General features: G+C 39.3%; 1 protein-coding gene across 8 annotated transcripts in view; it reads right to left on the reverse strand.

Moving 5' to 3' along the window:
• nrg2a (neuregulin 2a) overlaps positions 1–16,395 on the reverse strand; it is a 102,685-nt gene that overhangs the window by 71,120 nt on the left and 15,170 nt on the right. The window contains exon 1 of one of the 8 annotated variants that reach the window (XM_051876896.1): positions 6,670–7,369. The exons of the other annotated variants lie outside the window; for them this stretch is intronic. The gene's annotated coding sequence lies outside the window, so the exon portion shown is untranslated. Of the gene's footprint in view, positions 1–6,669; positions 7,370–16,395 lie in introns of those variants that run through there. 8 annotated transcript variants of the gene reach the window in all.

The raw sequence follows: 16,395 nt of genomic DNA on the forward strand, positions 1-16,395 counted from the left end.
AGCCATGTCATCATTCGGCTGATGGGATTGTGTGTGTGTGTGTGCGGTGGGGCAGGGGGTGATAACTGACATGTCCCAACGCATCTGACCATGCAGTGCAGGCCTTCATTAGAGAAGATCAAAGGGCCACGTTGTAGGCATAAACAGTGTGTGTGTGAGTGGAAGTGCTTCCCTCATGACAACCTCCTTGTGGTGAGTGAATCTGTCAACAGTAATGACACTGAGCGGGATGTGTGGGTCACCCTCCCCTCGTTGCCAGGCGTGATGGGACTTGTCACCCGACCTGCACTCTCCTCTCTGGCACCTATGTGTGTGTACATATACATGCAAAAGTGTGAGATCTACGGGTATCCAAATACAGGTGATGTTCTTTCAAAGAGGAACTCCCTTAAAAGATTAGTTTCTCCTTGAAATGCAGTAAGTCTCCTGTGTTAGATATGCCCTGCCGTACTACATATTGAATGCGTTACATTTATTACATAGGTATTGAGCATTTCTGGTGGGTGGGGCTGACATTCGCGAGATACAATACCACCAGTGCTGTGTTGCAATATGCTGTTACAAGGAGTTGCAGAACAAAAGGAGAAGAAAGAGAAAAAAAATCGGGTGTATCAGCGACTTGCTCTGCTTTATTTTTGCTGTGAACCACCCACCTGGCGATAAGCACGAAACCCTCCAGCTCAAGGTGGAATAAAAGACTGTGGTGTGACAAGCATTTGTATGGACGGATTGCTCGCCATAATGACAACCATTCAAACAAAAACAATAGATACAGGAGATAGTTCTCAAAAATGGGGCACTGTCAAGCTTTCCCTGTTCTATTCTGTCATTAGCTCTCTTCCCATCCGTCTCCCACTCTCTTTCCCTCTCTCTTGGCTCCGAAATATTCCTCTTTTCCTCCATTAAAAAGCATCTGCTGTTTCTCAACTTGGGTTGCCCCAAGGCACTCACTGCTCTGATCGGGTGGGTGGGGATGCCTGACATTAAGAGTAAATAAAGAGAATGTGGAGCCACCCCCTTAAAAGTGCTGGATTGGATTCTCCTGGATCGCTCCCATTCCCGTACCCTCACCAGGCCCCATTTATGCAATTTGCTGCACCCCCCCCTTTACTTCCTCAAAGATCATAGCAGATAAGTGTAGCCCACCTCCCCCTCTACCAGCCACCCGCAGTACCTGCACACCATCACACATATATACCGCCCCGAGACACTGCTGGCATTTCACAAGCTTGGTGAGTTTATCTTTTGAGACCTAATGGTTTTAAACACCCATCTGGTTGTTTAAATCAGCATGTTTCTCCTAGGGCACGGTATGTGTGTGGGGAGATGGTGGATCTGAGTGGGAGGTAAGGGGATGCAGATCCCTGCGTTTAACACTCGCCTGTTGACTTGACTGAGAGGTCAATCAAGTGCACCGGAGGGGGGGGGGTGTAGAGAGGCGAGGATAAAGTGGAGAAATCATAGATGTACTGTCGATTTCGACGCACTGCTGAAATGCCCAACAGATGACAATCCTGATGGTTCTGTCCATCAAGGTACCACCTAACGCAATTAGGATTGTCATCCATGATAAGGTACTTATTCTAAAGAAGACCTGTGTACAATATCATTATATGCAGATGTGCACAATCAGGCCCTCTTAAATTTTAAAGACAGCTTAAACTAGTCTGTATGTAGATCATCTGTGAACGATTATAGTGCCCAGGCCTGGTGCCTGGGAGCAGGGCATGTTTCTAATGTTGAACTCCTTAAGGGTCGGAAAAGGGTTGAACCTCTAGTCAATCTCTTTGAAGGTATATCTGATCGAAAAATCACACACATCCGTGATGGTAAAGGAAGGATCTGTGGTTCCAGGTTGCCCTTGTCTACACATAGGCAGAGTGTGGGGTCCAAGACAGGGATGTCTCGGGGCACTTACAAAAGCTTGACCAATCAAAGTCAGGAAGACCCTCTTGTACCACTGCAGTGGTCAAATCTCAGGCATATGAGCCATTGAACTTCTAACCGCACAGCCATATGTGTTGTAGTAAACAACCATCTGTGTTTGTGACCACAAGCAATAAGACGTGTGAATGGAAAGGCAGAATGAGTGTGAGTGATTGCAAGCATTGCGTGCGACAGAGACTGAAGATTGTTCACAGGCAACCTGCATATGTTTCAGTACAAGTGGTTATGTGCGTAAGCTTTCTGCACTGCATGTAAAGAAGCTTGACCCCTGTGTGCATGCGTGTACTTTCAGGTGGTTAATGGTGAGATGATGTGAATTCAGCCCTGCACCGTTTCCACTGTGCACAGCTGTCACCATGGAAACCATTCAGAACAAGAGAGGCGATAGAGATAGAGAGAGAGACATTGCACCACATGAAAACAGAGACGTCCATGAGGTAGCCTCTGCTTAGTCCGCAGGGAAACACTGCGGCGAGAGAAGCAGGCAGCAGTTAGAAAACAGCAAGAGAAAGCATGCTTCTCAGGCAGAGTGACATTCCAACTGCTCACTTTTTAAGCTGTCAGGTTGTCCCATCACGCAGCTGTCAATCAGAGCTGCCACAGTTTAGCCCCGCCCCTACTGTATACCCTGCCTTCGACACACTGCAACTTGGCAAATCAATCCAGCCAATGTTTGAATGATTTATGAATGAAAGGATGGCAGAAAGGGTGACTGGTAAGCATCCCCATCAGAGCGTATCCCTGATGAGTGCTCAACGTATCAAAGATTCATCTCACCAAAAAGGACAGGGCATATAGCGTTACGCATAGCAACACGGCAGCCAATAGGGTGAAATTTAGCCCTGGAAAGTGCCGTGAGATGCCTTTTCACAGCTTACGCTAACCGAGGTGCATCGGATCACAGAGGGATTCACATGTCTGCTAAGAGCTATGACAGTAAAAACAAATACAGGTAAAGCCAAATGGAATGAAGTCACACATCTTGCACACACAACTTTGCACATATTTTTTAAGGTTTACTAACCTAATCCAGGATCTTCATAGATGCATGTCATAATATTGTGGCTCATCCTCTGTTTGTACCATCATTGTTGATCAGGATCATAATCCTAGACCTTAGTCGGGGTATTTTCAATATTTAATTTGACGCAATCAAAAACAAGGCTTTGAGGGATGTAGATGTACAGTCTAAATTTTGTGTCCATTGTTCATACAATGAAATTCGGTGGGGTCCAATGTTGTTGTAGACCAACTTTCATTGTATAGACAAAAACAGTTATTTCAAAACATTCTTCTTTTGTGTTTCACATAAGAAAGAAAGTCATACAGGTTTGGAAAGACATAAAGGTAAGTAAACAATGACAATTTTCTTTTTAACAGTCTTGTTTTTAATTTTTGATCCCTTTGCCAATGTATCAATCTACGCTCTGATTTTTGCCAATTTCAGCATTCAAAAAAATGAGATCTCAGTTTCACCTAAAATATTTCTCATCAAATTTCTCCTACACCACATGATCTGGGCTACAGAATACTAACCACAAAAATTTTCTAGCTCTATACTCTTACTGTATGCCAACAATAGTCTGATTTGTAAATATTTTTGATTTGTGGTAGGCTTTTGTCTCCACCCCGTATGACAGTTATTCAAGTCTCTTCAACATGTGGCACTCAGATATACCGCAGTCTTTGGATGATACATTAGAGTCTCACCCGGGTGTGCGACAGATTGTTTTTTGAGATAGTGTCAGGGAGAGATATACTCCATCCATGTTTTTGCTCTCTTTTTCTCTCAGTTTCAGGAGAACAGACAAACACACTCCCACACACTCTCACGCAGTTTAACAAACAAGCGCCCACATCACGTTGCAGCGTTAACACAAACACATATGCATGCTGGTCAGCCTTCAGAAAGGCCCAATGCATAGCCACCCAAAACAACAGTCAAATGACACAAATGTATACATGCCCTTTCAGTAGAACGTAAACATGCAAGTGTACAAACATGCTTTTTTTTGGCCTTCCAGGTCTAGTTTATAAAAAAGGCAACTGGCATAGTGACATTTGCTAGGATTCGATAGGAAGGAGAGAAGAAACGGAGGCTCATGGGAAAGGGTCCAGTTCTTATCAATACCCCTCCGCACACAAAGACACACACGTCCGCTCCCAGCTCCGCATTCTTCAAATCAAATCAAATTCCTTGTGTGCTCTCAGCTCGTCCTTTATCTGGAGAATGTACTCAGAGCAGAGCACAAACATGTCACAGTGAGGAAGCCAAAAGTCCCTATGCTTGCCAAAAAAACACATGTCCCCCCCAAACGTACCACACACACCAATCATTTGCATTTCTGTTTTCGCTTCTACGAGAAGAGCTGCGTCTTATCAAGGGCCCAGCTTATCTCTCAATTTCTCTTTCAGTGTAGCAGAGCCTTCCTGAAAAACACAGAGTTGTGCTAGCGGCAAGCGTCCTCTGGGGCTCGGCTGGTTAAAAACCAACGGCTTGAGATTTTCTTTCGGAGGGGCCTCAGATAATTTGAGGGGAGAGCTGGTGAGAGATCAAGTGTGTGGCCCCCGGGTACGAGTGGCAGGACGGCCCCTCCATGCTCTGGCTCTTTTGGAGGGAGGGATTACAGGAAACCCGGAGTGCAACTGTGCCGTCTCAGTGCGACAGGCAGACAGCCCGGTCACAGATACGCTCCCTGCTGTTTCAACGACAGCAGCACTGCATGCCAGAAGCGCATTGACTCATTCGGACTCGAAGAACAGTCCCTCATCAGTCATCGTCTTGAACGATTCTTCGCTGTCTGGGCAGAATAATTAAAGTGATTGGAAATAAATAAAATTGCAAGACAAAATTGAACTGGACATAAGACATACAACATACAGCAAGCTAGATAAAAGCTGATGCCCAGGAAAAACTGAGATGCAGCCGAGAAAAAGCATAATTCATGGAAACACGACAGACTGCGAGGGAACGTTTGGGAATGCTGGGCCAATGGAGGTTGTGTGCAGAACAATTTTGTTTGTTGGATATGGAGCGTTCAGCCCTAAATGTCCCTGACCTTGGCTCACTTCTCCTCTCTGATGGACTACGAGGGGGAGAGGATTTGCATTCCACAGCATCCAGAGAATAAAAATATTAGCAAATATGGACACACATACACATTGCACTCACAAAGAGAAGCGTCTAAAAAAAAAAAACAATTTTTTTGCAAGGGAATAAAATTAAAGTTTGCTTGCTCTCCACTGTAAAATAAAATAAAAATCCTTTTGCCATTAAAAATATCTATTATAAAAATAATAAAAATTGTAATAATAAAAATTAAAATAATATAAATTAAATAATATAATGAGAAACATTTATTTTTCTTACTCTGTCTGCAATGTTGATATTTTTTCTTCTTATTAAAGGGGACCTATAAGGCCCCTTTTACAAGATGTAATATAAGTCTCTGGTGTCCCCAGAATGTGTCTGTGAAGTTTCAGCTCAAAATATCCCACAGATCATTTATTATAGCTTGTCAAATTTGCCCCTATTTGGGTTTGAGCAAAAACATGTCGTTTTTGTGTGTCCCTTTATACGGAGCCCCGGACATGACATGCAGGAAAAAAAAAAAAAAAAAAAAAGAAATAGTAGACTAACTCGTGTGCACGTTCCCTCGTTTTAGTAAATCGAGGGAACGTATTAGTAAATCGTGCGCACGAATTAGTAAATCGTGGGCATGATTTAATTTTTTTTTCTTGCATGTCATGTGCGGGGCTCCGTACCTTTAAATGCCAATGAGCTGCTGCTCCCAGCCCCCTTTCCAGAAGAGGGCGGAGCTTTAACAGCTTGTGCTTCGGTTGCTCAACAACAACAAAGCTGGAGAATCTCACGCAGCCAAAATGACGATTATCAGTGACGGTGTTCAGCCTTTTATTGTTCAAACCGGAGTCGGACACTGATGGAGAGACTAAGGAAGAAGTTACAACTTTTAGAATGCAACTGGATGTTTCTGAATGGTTAGTGGATAAATTTATGTAGTTGCTGTGGAGTTGATTCAACTCATTGACTAGCAAGTGCCATCATGTTAATCTTTTGTGCAAATCCAGCGTTGAATTGACCCTCATTTGTGAAGCAGTCCGGCGTAAAATATCCGCATGGTAACAACACTTTACTACAACAACTCTTCCTCTTCTCTAAAGCAGCCCAACATGGCCTCACCCATTTGTTGCGTGTTCCCGAGGGCAGGGTTTATGTAAATTTTGGAGTTTGTGATGTCACCAACTCGGGACGAAGCTTGTTGTAAAAGCAATTTCTGCAAAAGAAAATCCCTTTGCATTAAACATTGAGCATTGTAACTTTGCAGATGTTGTTTATGCTCAAACAGCAACATTACACACTAACTAAAGTTAAAAAAAAAAAGTGAAATCATAATCAAGGACCCCTTTAAGCATAAACCTAGATAAATTCCCCGAAAAACTTATGTAACTTTGTGTCAATGAACTGTTTTAAGGATGTTTAGATATTTGTACTGGAAAACAAGACAAAAATACTGATTAAGAAAATGATTTTTGCAGTCCTAACTATCTTTCAACAACAATATGAGAGAGACCAGACGGAAAGCGCATGTGTTTGCACGAGGAGATAGACACACTCCTGAACTCCTGAGTCTGGGCCACTCAACATGACATCAGCAACATAGCCAGAGATTAATATAAGACAGGAATGAAAGCAAGACTTACGGTAAGCTGTATCTCCACTGACACTCTGAACATGTACAACCTTTGCCCAGATACTTGGCTCAAGCCATTGCTCAAGATCTACTGGAGGTAAATCAATACAGAGGCAATATCTCAATCGAAGTCTGTTTCAATCACTGGAATGTCTTTTTTCTTTTCTTTTTTTTTCCACTTCAGATAAACCCAGCATTGCTTTAGAGAGAGAAACAGCTTTCCAAGCATCAATAATGCCAGAGAGAATCTTGAAACAAGGAGAGAAGGCAGATCACCCTGTATGCATCTACTTTCTTCCTGGCAACTTGTCCAATGACAACGTATTCTGGGAACAGTTCCAGCCAACTGCATCGAGTTCACCTCTTGCTCTGCACAGTGGCACACAGGTGACTCTCACTTCACAAATCCGGAGTTTGTGGAAAGAAAGGGTGCTAAAAAAAAAAAAAAAAAAAAAAAAAACTATGAATATGAAGAAAAAAAAGTGAAAGAGAGAGAAAAACTGAAATGAGAGCTACAGAGCCAAAACAACACGATAAAAACCACTAGGGAATATGAGTGTTGTTGACATGCTGTGACTAGTGTGAAAGAAAAAGCATCCATGTCACATTTCCTCCCAAAGCCCTCATAATAACTGGATTAATTATTCCACATAAACAGCAGATTCTACAAAAACGTCGCTGAAGAGATTCTAGCATGATAAACCCTGTGACCTGGTAGGCCCTTGTGAAAAATTGCCATGGCAACCATAGTTTCCACCAAAATACCAGGGTCGCATTTTATAGTTATTGTTAGTACACGTTTCTACAGTCAAACTGTCAGCAACATGAGAATTTAAGGGTGTTTCTTAAACTATAAGCATGTTTGGCTCTATACTCTCTTAGACTGCATGTTTCGCATTCACTAGTTTAATTTGTCTACTAACAATGTTAACTGTGTATACATGCAGCACAGGAGAATTCATTTTTTTCCTAAAAGTCATGAACAATTTCACTACTGTCATGTAACCATACTATTATTCTTGTATCTAAATTAAGTGCATTCAGTTTCAGCAAACATACAATTGAGTGGTTTGCCTTGCATCTAAATCTAAGAGAGCAATGTGTAAAATTGAGGATGAAAAGTCGTTCATGAACAACAAAATGGGCTTATCTCAAGGCTCAATATTAGGCCCGTTGATTTTTTGTTTGTTTATAAATAATTTGCTGTGTTGTTGCCCAGATGTTGAACTTAATGCAGATGATACCGTAATTTACACATCTGATAAGTCATCTGCCAAAGTTGCCACAATTTTAAATGAACCGGAAAATCATCTCACTTTAAATGTTAAGAAAACACTTTTAATAGAAAACAAAAAGAAAAAAGAAAGGGTACATAGCGAAGAAACAGAGGAGGTAGATGAGTTTAAGTTTTTAGGGTTTGTTTTAGATTCACAACTTAAATTTGATATATTTTTTTTAAATGGTAAGGATTAATCTTTAAACTTATTAGACAGCATATCACAAATCAGACAGCTCATCTTTTAATGCATGCAATGATTTTGTCTTGTATTTATTTTTGCAAATTACAGTTTGGATTCAAACAAATGCCTTTAGAACTTAAGATGTTGTATATTCAAGGTCTAAAAATAATGGAGAAAAAGCCAAACTTAAAAAAAAAATGGAATATGCTTAGTTTTACAAATTGTATAAATTTATCATATATAAAACAGATTTTTAAATGTTTGCACAATAAGGCATATTTATCGTTAAAATAGGCATTTAGTGTTATTTAGGTATGTTTATGTATGTATGTATGGTATACTACATTAGTCAAAAGTTTTAAATCAAGGTATGCAGGGTCGGTTTTCTTAGAAAAGCCTCTCTAAGGACCCGAGATGTAAATTAGTATATTCTATACTCTCTATGTGCAATGCATATTTTTTCAGCTTTTGGCTTTTGTATGTCCCTATTCAAATAAACTAGGCCTTATAAAATAAATAAACAGACAGAAAGATTCAGAAAGCATTTTATACTGCTTGAAAGAGATCACACATACATTTATTTTGGTTTTACATTAGTAACATTAACTGTAGCAAGTTAGCAAGTAGGTATGGTATTTTGTTTGAAATTATGGTAGCTATTAGGGGTGTAACGATACCCTCATGTCACGATTCAATACATATCACGATACTGAACTAACGATACGATACTATTGCGATACTCCAAGACATATGGTAAAAATGTACTGTTGCTGGTAATCTAATGCACAGGACAATGGTGGCACCAGAATAAAAATATTAATGATTCTGAAGCTGAAAATACAGAATTATTTTAGACGAATATGCTTGCAATCTGTCACTGACTAGATATATTTAAATTAATGTAGGCCACTTTTTACTGGTAACATAAGACATTTGGCATTATCAGGACCCACAAATATCCCCCCATTGCATTATTATTCATTATATTCAACATTATATATAGTAGTTTAATGTAGTATGGACACTAAAACTCTGTAAACTTGATTTCCCCTCTCTCTGTCAGGTCACAGAGTTTACATGCAAAAAATCTCTTCACTTATTCCTCAACTCATACAGGAAAACACACATCACCAACAAACAAATTAATTTTAAGGATGTACTCCTGGAAGTTCATGTAAACCGATCTGATTACAAAAGTCTTTTTATCTATATAATGATATCAAAGGCAACAATTCATCACCATTTCAAGTAAAATCTTTTCCAAACAAACTTTATGATCATTGTCTCTTATTGTACCGTTTCTATTTTTGCTGTAATGTAAAATGTGTCATTGCATGGGCTAGGCTTTAGATTAATAAGGCCTGATAAATGGTTCTCTGATCTGGTTTCAATCACATGCAGGTCCCTGCATTTATCAAACTCTCTCCCCATGGACAGCTACTGCCCCATCACACACAGCAAAATCCTTCTCTGTCCACCTCTTAACACAAGCAAAAGAACAACTATTCATTCGTTTTTAAGCCTTTTCATGTTAAGACACACATCAATCCACTCCTACGACATACCTGAGGAAGCAAACACTGGCGTTCGATGTGCATGGAGTGTGCAGAAAACATGGCCGGACACGTCCCTCAAGTGGAGCGCAAGGCTCGCAACAGGAGTGTCGGCAGACCCTCTTTTCAACTACCTGGCACTCGCATACAAACACACGGACGCCCTTCCCATGCTCCTTTGTTCCCGAATCTTTCATTTGTCAAATTCCTGTCACAGGCACTGGCTGCTTTATTTCGGACACATATTAGGAAGGATTGCAGCATGCATACAGGAGCATTAAAGTAAATACCAATCCAAAATGTAATTCAGGGGACCTGTTACCACAGCTTAAATAAATGCATGGTTGCAACTTAAAAGGTTTAATTAAAACATTAAGTTAGAATTTTTAAGTTGCAAACATTATTTTGTAGAGCTCTGTTGACATAATAATGCTGATCATTACATAAACTTAATATTGTCTGTAATTTAAACTCAAATTTCTGCTTTGTCTTTTTTTTAAAATTAAGTTGTAGTAACTTAATGAAATTGTCTTGATAACTTCAGAAATTAGGCAGTGGATTTCTAGTTCCCAGCATGCTTTGCATAGGATATAGGAGAATAAATTTTGAAATTAAGAAGTGTTAATTTATTTGTTTTTAGTGAAGAGAAAGACCTGTTATAGTGTTTAATGCCGTTATGTTTGACATTTAAAAGATTTTCAGTAATGTTGAAGTTTTTTTGGTTACCATTATGCTGAAGAGTAGACTATGAAGGTAAACACTACATTGACTCTATAAGCAATTAGCGCACTAATGCCAGTGACAAGTAATATCTTACTTGTTCATTAAATATACATGTTAAATAAGTTATGTTAACATGTGCTATGATAGCTGTTGATTTGAACTGAAATAGATAAGATTAACTGGTTCCAGGGCTACAACTCTGGTAGTTAAAGTGATTTGTTTTTTTTTTTTTTTTTTTTTAATAAATCAACTTAATTTGTGTTTATGCTACAAATTATTATGTTCCTCTAACTCAGTGTAGCTTGTTGGTTGAACGTCATAACTCAAAAAACAGTGTTGATAAGTAGCCACACAGCAGTGAAAAAAAGCATAAAAAATTAACCCTTTTTTGTGGCTGTATATTCCCCCTTTTGTTAGGTCTAATATGTATATTAATCTAATATGAGATATTGCGTTATGGCAGATGTAGGTCTGCTGATGACTAATTTTGTCCCTTGGCTTGTTCTATAGGTTGTTTCACGAAGACCTAAATGGGAAAACTAAATGGGAGATCTGAATGGGAAAAATTACAATAAAGAATGACAGGATTTTTTGGTGGAGAAAGCGGGCAAATATAATGCAAAAAGATACAACACCACAAACCTGTAATTACCCATGAGCTCAACAGTAGCAAGCGTGTTAACCACTGCACCATGGCATCCAGAAGAAAGGACAAAATTAAAGATCAGTGAAATATGTCTACCTACATGATTGATGCTGTCAAATGTCAAATGTATGAATATGTGCACTACGATATGCAAAAGCATACAAATATTCCTAACAGTTTGCATGCAACACAAAAAGTGCTTTCAAGCACCAGCTATTCAAGGGATTGTTTACAGAAACACACCCCGTTTCTTTAGCAACCGTGGCATCATATCAATAGGCTTCTGGAAATGACAAGTTAAAAGATGCTGCAGTGTCCCGCAGAGTCGTGCGGAGTAGCATACATGCGGTCTGAGCCCAGGAAAGGAGAAGTGCAAGTGCAGCAGGAGGTCACCTCCCGGGTGTGCACGAGTGTGCACTACTACGCACAAGTCCTGAGTGGCAGGATTGTACACATGCCATACTGCGGTAGGATAGTGCAGAGACTTACTGATGAATAGTTGATGAGCAGCTTCTAGGTGGAAAGCAGAGGGGCATTTTTTTTTTCCCCTTCAGCTACAATCTCTCTCTCTCTTTCTCTCTCATTTACATCTTGTATACTCCTCTCCATCTACATCTCCACTCCTTTTTCGTCTTGCTGTGCCTTATTGGAAGGCTGTGTGTTTGGATGATGACAGAGGAGTACACCATACTGAATGTTTTTCACCCTCAGATCAGAGAGGAGCTGTGTTTGGGGCCAGAGTCAATGAAATAAAAGAGTCCATTGTAAAGAAATGGACACATCTTTAAAAAGGAAGAAAGATTTAGACCAAGGGTTAATATATTTAAAATTAAAACTGGAACCCTTAAAAGAAAAATCACATGTTTGTTACTTGAAATAAAATAAGCATTAACAGAAATAAAATAAAATCTAAAAAAATTTAACTATTATAACTATTTCTCATTTTCATTTAGTTTAACTTCATGTACTAAACTGAAATAAAAATTAAAAGCTATATATGTCATTAAAGGAATAGTTCATTTTCAAATAAAAATTTCCTGATAATTTACTCACCCCCATGTCATCCAAGATGTCCTACGCCTTCCTTATTCAACTTACGGAACGAACGCGGCGCCAGTTCCGTTTTTTCCGTAAGTTGAATAGGGAAGGCGTAGGACATTTAGCGTAAGCTTTTTGAAGAATCCGGAATCGCGTTCTGGTGGAAGCACTTGTGATGTGATCATTTGTGCCTATAAAGCATATATGTTTTGATTTTCTTTTTAGAAAATGACCGATCGTTTCGCTAGATAAGACCCTTATTCCTTGTCTGGTATCGTTTAAAGCCCTTTGAAGCTGCACTGAAACTGTAATTTTGACCTTCAACCGTTTGGAGACCACTGAAGTCCACTATAAGGAGAAAAATCCTGGAGTGTTTTCATCAAAAACCTTAATTTCTTTTCGACTGAAGAAAGAAGGACATGGACATCTTGGATGACATGGGGGTGAGTAAATTATCAGGAATTTTTTATTTGAAAGTGGACTAATCCTTTAAAAATCTTTCTGAAGACTTTCGTTCATCTTCAGAACACAAATGAAGATCTTTTTGATGAAAAACAGCTACGACAGCTACGCAACTGACACTTAGACGCTTCAAAAAGTTCACAGAGAGATCGGAAAACTAATCCATATGAATTAAGCTTAAACGTGCTGCGTAACACACGACAATGAATCTCATTGGTTCTCGATTATCGAGCAAACATGATTGAGCTTCCATTTACTACAACTAATGTGCGAGTTGATGAATGTTCATATGTGAATAAAAGCCTAAATTCAATCTGTGTTCAGCTTATAAAGTGATTGTGTCTCTTCAGAAAATTTGGACTAAACCACTCAATTCATATGGATTAGTTTTCCGATCTGTTATTTGCTTAGCTGTCTATGGAGGGACAGAAAGCTCTCAGATTTCATAAAAAAACAAAAAACAAAACAAAACAAAAAACTTAATTTGTGTTCCGAAGATGAATGAAAATCTTACAGGTTTGGAATGACATGAGGGTGAGTAATTAATGACAGAATTTTCATTTTTGGATGAACTAACCCATAAAACTACTAAATAATGTTTTCTTTTAAAAATGTAATTCTTTTAATGATGCCATTTTTAACTTCATCCCTATAAAATACCAAAACCAATTTAATACAGAAAGTAATATATATTTAATAAATTATTGGATAGAAAAAAGCATCATGTCATTGGCCCCATACAGCATATGAGGATGTTCGTGCACTGTGAAGGCCTCACCTGTCATGACATCCTTCCCTTGCCTCATGTGCGCTTACATTACATGTGCACCAGATACATTATTTACTACAGAGGGAAATGCACTCGAGGCAGGGATCTACCAAACATGACTTTTAGTGGAGATGATGTGAATAGAATGAGAGATTGAGCATGTGGGTCCCTGATCTGAGAGCCCAGTTTGCATTTAGTTCAGTAAACAGCAGAGTAAATGGACAGCTGGGTTTAGTCTACACTTTGTAGCCTCTATAATATTGCTAAATATCTCATGCATAAACAAGCACAACTACCTTTCCAAAGAGTAATCAATCCAATACAAGGGATAAAATGGGAAATTCCCCACAACAGAAAATAAGGAAAGAAACATGCCAACAGGGTGGGAAATGACTAAATAATACATTGAGGAATTTACAGTTTAAGTCCGTTGGTTATGTGTGCAGTGATACCAGCAATGCTTTCCAAGAGGGTTTGTTCATCCAGAAGTGTGATCCTATAGTCTGAAAGTTTCATTCTTGAACCAATTTCTAATTTTTTCAGCTGAATAGAAGGCAAGAGAAAACATTTTAATAGCAAACAGCAAAGACTAACACAAAAATGTCTACTCCTGACGAACCTCCACCCAAATACTCCCAGCTAAACATTTGAGCAGCCTGTCAGTTTATTTTCCCTGTGAAGGTCTTGTAAAAAAGGGGCCACAAGTTCAGTTAAAACTAATATTTGCCAGATCACCTCCCATGATCGCTGCTTCCTCTAATAGTGATGTCAGTTCAAACTCAGTTTTCATGCCATCTACAAGTCTTTTTTCATCATCAACCTGCCAGCTCGACTGATTAAGCCGAATTAACCTGAACAAAGGATTAAGAATATTAAAGCCAAGTGCACATAAAACAATCAAGTCCAAGCAGACTGGAAAATTACAGCAAATTACCACAATTGCAAAATTCTAAAGAAGAAATTCAGTTGTTTAGGTGGAAAATTTCAACATCGATTTGGCTCACAATGTAGATTCATTATAAACAACGCCCGAAAATGCAGTGCCAGAATAATTCATCAAACCAAAATAAATATTAAATATTTTTTGTCAGGTGTCTCTCTAGACTATACCAATTTCATGCTGAAAATTCAGCTTTGCCTTCATAGGAGTAAATCACATTTTTATATATATATATATAACAGTTCTTTTAAAGGGATAGTTCACCCAAAAATGAAAATTTGATGTTTATCTGCTTACCCCCAGTGCATCCAAGATGTAGGTGACTTTGTTTCTTCAGTAGAACACAAATGATGATTTTTAACTCCAACCGTTGCGGTCTGTCACTTGTATAATGCATGCCAATGGGAACTCCATCAATAAGAGTCAAAAAAACATGCACAGACAAATCCAAATTAAACCCTGCGGCTCGTGACGACACATTGACGTCCTAAGACACGAAACGATCAGTTTGTGTGAGAAACCGAACAGTATTTATATAATTTTTTACCTCTAATACACCACTATGTCCAACTGCCTTGAGCGCACGCACGGCATCCGGTGTGTGAGGTCTGAATGCACTCTGATGCCGGAAGTGATCGCTCGCACTCATTGACATATACACGCGAGAGATCACTTCCGTCATCAGAGCGCGTTTTTAGACCTCACCAACCTGATGCTCAAGGCAGTTGGACATAGTGGTGTATTAGAGGTAAAAAAAAAAATATATAAACACTGTTCGGTTTCTCACACAAACTGATCGTTTCGTGTCATAGGACATCAATGTGTCGTTACGAGCCGCAGGGTTTAATTTGGATTTGTCTGTGCATGTTTTTTTGATTCTTATAGATGGAGTTCCCATTGACGTGCATTATACGACTGACAGACCACAACGGTTGGAGTTAAAAATCATCATTTGTGTTCTACTGAAGAAACAAAGTCACCTACATCTTGGATGCACTGGGGGTAAGCAGATAAACATCAAATTTTCATTTTTGGGTGAACTATCCCTTTAAACTGTAAGAATATTTCACAACATTAGTGTTATACTGTATTTTTGTTTAAATGCAGCTTTGGTGAGCATAAGAGGCTTCTTTCAAAAACATATTTTTAAAACCCCAAATTTTGTATAGAGCCCCTAGAGGGACATTGTGAAGGGGGAGGGAAAAATGAAATGGAAGAAAAAAATTATGTCAATGCTTTTGCTTTCTTCCCCCGAGAAACTTTGCGTTTGCTCCCAAAATATTTGCGTTCCCCCAAAAAACTTTGCATTCGCTTCCAAAATGTTTGCGTTCGCTCCCAAAATGTTTGCCTTCCCTGTGAAACTTTGCATGTGCTCCCAAAATGTTTGAGTTTCCCTGTGAAACTTTGCATTCGCTCCCAAAATGTTTGCGTTCCCCCAAGAAACTTTGCGTTCGCTCCCAAAATGTTTGCGTTCGCTCCTAAAATGTTTGCGTTCCCCCGAGAAACTTTGCGTTCGCTCCCAAAATGTTTGCGTTCGCTCCTAAAATGTTTGCGTTCCCCCGAGAAACTTTGCGTTTGCTCCCAAAATGTTTGCGTTCCCCCGAGAAACTTTGCGTTTGCTCCCAAAATGTTTGCGTTCCCCCGAGAAACTTTGCGTTTGCTCCCAAAATGTTTGCGTTCGCTCCTAAAATGTTTGCGTTCCCCCGAGAAACTTTGCGTTCGCTCCCAAAATGTTTGCGTTCGCTCCTAAAATGTTTGCGTTCCCCCGAGAAACTTTGCGTTCTCTCCCAAAATGTTTGCCTTCCCCGTGAAACTTTGCATTTGCTCCCAAAATGTTTGAGTTTCCCTGTGAAACTTTGCGTTCGCTCCCAAAATGTTTGAGTTTCCCTGTGAAACTTTGCGTTCGCTCCCAAAATGTTTGGGTTCCCCCCAAGAAACTTTGAACACAAAAAATAAAAAAAATTTGTGAGCAAATGCAAGGTTTCTCGGGGGAACACAAAGGTTTTGCAAGTGAAATATTTTTTCCTTCCAACTTCTATTTTTTCCATCACTGTGTCCCTTTAGGTGCTCCGTACTTTTGCCAAATCTGTGTATTAAACAGCCTGGGGCTAAAAAAAAAATCAGAAAAAAATTATATAGACACAG

Source organism: Ctenopharyngodon idella, chromosome 21 (assembly GCF_019924925.1).
Source record: "Ctenopharyngodon idella isolate HZGC_01 chromosome 21, HZGC01, whole genome shotgun sequence".
NCBI classification, from domain to species: domain Eukaryota; kingdom Metazoa; phylum Chordata; class Actinopteri; order Cypriniformes; family Xenocyprididae; genus Ctenopharyngodon; species Ctenopharyngodon idella.